Genomic DNA, 6,230 nt, shown 5'->3' on the forward strand with positions numbered 1-6,230 from the left:
CAAGAGTTGGACAAAGTGGAGGAAATACAAGTTCCAGAGACAAGTTTTTTCCTGCATCATATTTTTTTCCATCTAATCTCAATGCCAGAACATGCATTATCATTCTTAGTGAGTGTGCTTTTATGTATAAGATATTCATATCAGAGAATAGTAAACTAGCTATTAGAAGGCCTATGTTCTAATTATGGCTTATCACACATTAACTGTGTGACATTTCACTCTTCTCAACTCAGTATTCACGTCTAGTTAATGAAGACAATCATAAGGTCATTGTACAGATTAAATGAAAATGTGTCTTTAAAGCACTTATCATCATTACTGGCATCTATTAAGCTCAACAAATCCTATTGTGGGAGAAGAAGGGGGAGCAAGAGGAGGAGGAAGAGAAGGAGGAGAAAATGATGGAGGAAAATAGGAGGAAGAGAAATAGAAGTAGCAAGAAGTGGCAATCATGATTTTGGTGGTGGTGGAATGGTGGTCAAGAACATGGGTTTTGGCCACAATGCTCATGCAACCTCAAGCACCTTAGTTCATTTCTTTAAACTTGCCTTAGTTTTATAATGTGTAAGCTGTAAAATCTGATTATAATTGTTGCTATGCATACTCACAGGACTATTGTCAGAATTAAATGAGATAATGGATGTGAAAGCACTTTGATACCTACTAAGTTCATTAGAAGCCTAAAAGATTATTGCTACAAAAAGCAGGTGGTAAAGACTTTGTTAGGCAAATAAAGATAAATACTGCCTGACAAAAATCTTCTTCTTAACCTCTTCCATTGCATTTATTAGGACTGAATTGAGCTTAGAGAAGAGGCCAGGTAGGATCTAACCACTCCTTTGAAGGTTTTTATGTGGACAAAAATGGAGTATTTTATTTGAAGTTTACATGTATATGGAACATGATGCAGAAAAGAAATGGTCCTTGTTGTATTAAATGAACACTGAAACCTGTATGCATCAATGCTCTTTTCCAAAACTATTTGAAATTTTTAGAGAATGATACACTTTGGATGAATGTAGGAAACTAGATCAAATGCTCTAAGAAGCAATTCAATTAAATCAAATTGCTTTATTTTAAAAATATTTTTATTGCTTTCCTTTTTATTTTTTAAAATATATTTCTTTATTGATTTCAGAGAGGAAGGGAGAAGGATAGAGAGATAGAAACATCAATGATGAGAGAGAATCATTGATTGGCTGCCTCCTGCACACCCCCTACTGGAGTTCGAGCCCGCAACCCAGGCATGTGCCCTTGGCCGGAATCGAACCTGGGACCCTTTAGTCTGCAGGCTGGTGCTCTATCCACTGAGCAAAGCTGGCTAGGGCTATTGCTTTCCTTTTAAAATATTTCTATTGATTTCAAAGAGGGACAGAGAGAGATAAAAACATCACTGATGAGAAAGAATCATTGACCGGCTCTCTCCTGGATGTCCCACACTAGCAATCGAGCCCACAACTCAGGCATTCCCTAACCTGGGATTGAACTGTAACCTCCTAGTTCATAGGTTAACAGTCAACCAGTGAGCCATGCCAGCCAGGGAAGAAAATATTTTTAAAATTGTCTGGATCTTTCTATCCTTAAAATACAAGGGGGGTTTGATGACCTCCTTTCTGCAGCCACTCCTTGACCCTGTCTCTAAACACAATTTTTTTGTAAAGCATAAGGGAAATTTTGCTTTCCATGTCTAAACCACCTGTATTCTAATATCTTATTTTCAGATGACCTACCTTAGTTCCTGGAAACTCATAATTCTGATATTTCATAGAATTGAGATCTCACAATTCCACCCATGCTCCCTTGGTCAGCCAATGATACACTGTGAGCTAGTTAGGTAGGTAGATAAGTAGGCCGATAAATGGACTTTCATAAAGTTCCAAGTAAGGAGGGAAAGGCTATAGGAAATCAACTTGTCTAGAATCATGTTGCTATCATTTTTTAACTTGTGACAAACTAAATAGCATTGCATGTTTTATGAAAAGACACTTTGATGTATAGTAATTTCTCTATTATAAAACAAATACTTTTGGTCTTTACACATTTGAAAGTTAGTTAATGCTATAGCCATGAATTTTTATAACAGTATTTACTTGTCAATATTCAGTAGAGCAGACATCAATGATTTGTAGAAAAGGCAGAAATTATGACATCCTAGTAATCTTACAGACATCATAGCATTTTAGAATCCCACCTCTCTTTATTTTTTTAAATTTATCTTTATTGTTGAAAGTATTATAACCCCATTAATCCTCTCCTCCTGCCCCCTCCCCAGGCCTTCACCACACTATTGAAGTCCACCTCTCTTGATCTCAATTTCCTTATCAGAGGGTACCAGATAAAATACATAACTCTGAGAGTTTAACTTGAATTTTTGATAAAAAAATGTTTTTTAGTATAAGTATATGGCAAATATTGCACAGGACATATCTATGCTATATTTTTTTAAAGTTTTTGTTTACTTGAAATTCAAATTTAACTGGGAGTCCTGTATTCTTATTTGCTAAATCTAGCAAACCTTGTGATAAAATGATAAGGTCAGGAGGGGTTGATATAGGTAACTTCTAAGGGCTCTTCTAGTTGGAATCATCCATATTTCAGTTGCAGGACCAGCCTGGCAAGCTATATGCATATGTAGAACACATATTAGTATATGTATGTAAGGCAGTAGTTCTTAAACTTCACTGCCCCTATACACTATGAAATTCTGATTCAGTAGTTGTGGGTGAGGCCAAAAAATATGCAACTTTAACACCCAACCCAGGAAACTCTGATGCAAGTATTCTAGGAAACACTGTGAAATGTACATGGATTTTTTTAAATATACTCATCTACTGATGGACACTTGGTCTGCTTCCAAATCTTGGCTATTGTAAATAACTCTGCAATGACCATAGGGGTGCATATATTCTTTTGAATTAGTGTTTCAGGGTTCTTCAGATATATTCCCAGAAGTGGAATCTCTGGGTCATAGGACAGTTCCATTTTTAATTTTTTGAGGTAACTCCATACTGCTTTCCACAGTGGCTGCACCAATCTGTATTCCCACCAAAAGTGCATGAGGGTTACCTTCCCTCCACATCCTTACCAACACTTGTTTTGTATATTTATTAATTACAGCCATTCTGACAGGTATAGTATACTACTCAGCCATAAAGAAAAAGGAAATCTTACCCTTTGTCACAGCATGGATAAACCTGCAGAAAATTATGCTAAGTAAAATAAGCCAGTCAAAGAAAGACAAGGACCATATGATTTCACTCATATGTGAAATCTAATGAACAAAATTAACTAATAAGCAAAATAGAGACAGACTCATAGATAGAGAGCAGGCTGACAGCTGTAAGACAAATGGGGATTTGGTGGGGTAGTGTGGAGAGATTGAGCAAAAAAAGAAAAAAAGAGAAAAAACTCATGGACATAAACAATAGTGTGGTTTGCTGGTAGTTGGGTGGGGTAGAGGGAAGTGGAGAAGGGTATAATGGGGAAATGGTGATGAACAGAGACTTGACTTGGGGTGGTGAACACACAATGCAGTGTACAGATTATGTTTTGTAATAAAAATAAATTTTAAAAAGAAAGAAAAACACAGTGACTTTCTCTTGCAAATGCAAAAATTATGACTGCCTGGATGACAGAATTTCTCTACCCCTCATTCATTTATGACCATACTATATATTGAACACTACTGTTCAAACCACACAAAAGACTCATTCTGGAATACTCTGCTAACACTTCTTTGACTAACACATATTTAATGCTAAATTGGTCATGAAATTGGTTTTCATTAATTTTTGTGAAAGTGAGGAACATTCAACTTAATCTTATTCAGAGATGAATAAAAGCATTCTAGAAATAATAAAATGCCATTTTGTGATATGACTTGTTGAATATTGGACATGGCGATAATATAATTAGCTAGAATAGGGAAGAAGCAGCATGAGGCAGTGTGCTGACAAGAGAGAGGTAATTATTTTAATCCTATTCAATGTATTCGCCTGCAACTCCAAAAGGTCAGAGAATACTATATAAAACCCCTGAACAAAGCTCTTCTCCAGTGAAGATTCAATATTCTGCAATAATCTTTTCCCCTCAACTTAATATTTTAATATTTCTTTATTAGAGTGTGTCCAAGTTAACATTTAACACCCTCACCAGAAGATAACTGTAAGCAGAGGTAGCTCAACTTAAGTTTTTCATTAGACCAAAAATTGGTCTAATTTGTTTATTAGACCAAAAATTGACTGCTTTTGATTGACCTCATCATGAATGGTTGTAACTCCCGAGTGTGAAAATATCACATAATGACATATCAACACATTCAGAGATACCTAGCAGGAAAAACAAACAAACCTTAATTGTAAGTTGAGTACATGTTTTTATAAGGAATTATCTCACTATAACAAATATATTAAATTTCTTACTCTGTGTTAACTCTAAGATGTCTGGATTTCCATCCTGTCAGAAGGAACTAAGATAAAATTATTGCAATATGGTTTGGCGGCATTTCTTGGGTAGTTTTTGGTTTTACCATGTGGGAATGAAAGCAGAGAATTTAACGTAATACAAGTCTGATTCTGAAGCCATCATCCTTTGGTTTAAATGCAAAATCTGCAACCTATTAGCTACATGATCCTGGAAACATATATAGCTTCTCTTTGCCTCAATTTCTACCTCTCTAAAATAGGACTAGAACCTTTCTCATTTTTCATTCTGAGGAGTAAATAAGGTAATGTGGAAAATGTCCTTAGATTAGTGCCTGGTGCGTGATAAGTATATTAGTGGAAGATCAAGGGTTGTTATGCTTCTGGTTCATGGACTTTCCAAACATTCTCCTGGCTGGTGGCAATCTTCACCTACCATTTTGTTCAAAGTTCATTTTGGGGGATCAAATATCTCTGTTACAGCATGTTGATTCTTAAAGTACCAGGTATGTGAGATGAAAATACAAAGTAGTCATATTACTTTCACTCACTGATTATGTAATGAGTTTCCTGGCCTTGTCAGTACATTGCGAGTGTGTTAAAGATTAGTAAGAAGTACATGAGCTCACAATGCTGCAGTTGGCTCAGTTCTGGAAATAGAACCATTTCCTTCTTAGTGTCACTTAAGTCTGCAGGCCCTTTTTGGAGCCCCAAACCTTTGAGACAATTTGTTTTATTTGTTCCTCAAGGCCAAACCTGTGTGTTCACCTTCTGTTTGTGTCTTTATTTCTGAGATTTCCTGACTTTCATCATTACCTATAGTCCTAGAAAATCTGCTTTCTGTTTCAGTGTAGTTTTTTTTTTTACAAAAATATGGAAGGCTTCATGAATTTGTGTGTCATCCTTGCACAGGGGCCATGCTAATCTTCTCTGTATGGTTCCAATTTTTTTAGTATATGTGCTGCCGAAGCAAATACCAGTGTATTTTTGAGTTTTAAGTTCAAATATGTTCTCACACAACCCCTTTCTGCCCCTCCATCAATTCTGATTCAAACAGTGTGACTTACACTCTGAGAGAAACACTATCAGGCCTTTCTCATGGTTCTATGTATACATCCAACCCCCACCCTCAGGCAGTATGAAAGTTTCCTGAATTGTTCTATTCATAACTATGTCCCTAAGACTAATGACAATACATGGCACAAAGTAGGAAGTAAATATTTGCTGAATGAATGAAATAACTGGTTTATCTCCACCAACACATATATTTCCTGTCTAGTCCTTCTTTGTTGCCTAACTTGGTGCTTAATTTTCTTTTATTAATTATTTTAATAAACTAATTACTGCCCAGTCTTGCCATTAATGTATATGTGCTCAACATTTTATTCAATTCCACTTTTTACTATCTAAGTGTTATTAGCAAAATTGTTCATGTCCAGAGGTCCTATTTTTACCTAATAAGAACCCATCCTTATCTCTAAAGTTTGATTTACCATGTAGGCAATTAATATAATAAAGAAACAATCAATGTCCTACATTTTATTCCAGGCCAAGCCCTCTATTTCTAACCAGGTTTAAATCCATCATGACCCTTAGGGAAATGATATTTATTATAGAAGACAGCCCCATGATAAACAATTCCTGCCTATGATTTGAGTTCATATTTGCCTATCAATTAATAATGCAAAAAATAATATCAGACTAATACAGTAGTCCTTCCTTATTTATTAGAGATCCATTCCAAGATCCACAGTGGATACCTGAAACAATGGATAGTACCAAAACCTACATATATTATTTTTCATATAT

At 35.5% G+C, this 6,230-nt stretch overlaps 1 non-coding gene across 1 annotated transcript; it reads right to left on the reverse strand.

The window, feature by feature from the left end:
• Positions 1-5,288: 5,288 nt before the first annotated feature.
• Positions 5,289-5,396, reverse strand: LOC139001269 (U6 spliceosomal RNA). The gene has a single exon (XR_011469930.1). It is a non-coding gene; the product is annotated as a U6 spliceosomal RNA (small nuclear RNA).
• Between the last annotated feature and the right edge of the window lie 834 nt (positions 5,397-6,230).

Source organism: Myotis yumanensis, unplaced genomic scaffold (assembly GCF_028538775.1).
Source record: "Myotis yumanensis isolate MYYU_CA2020_CCGP unplaced genomic scaffold, mMyoYum1.0.hap1 SCAF_273, whole genome shotgun sequence".
Taxonomy (NCBI): Eukaryota; Metazoa; Chordata; class Mammalia; order Chiroptera; family Vespertilionidae; genus Myotis; species Myotis yumanensis.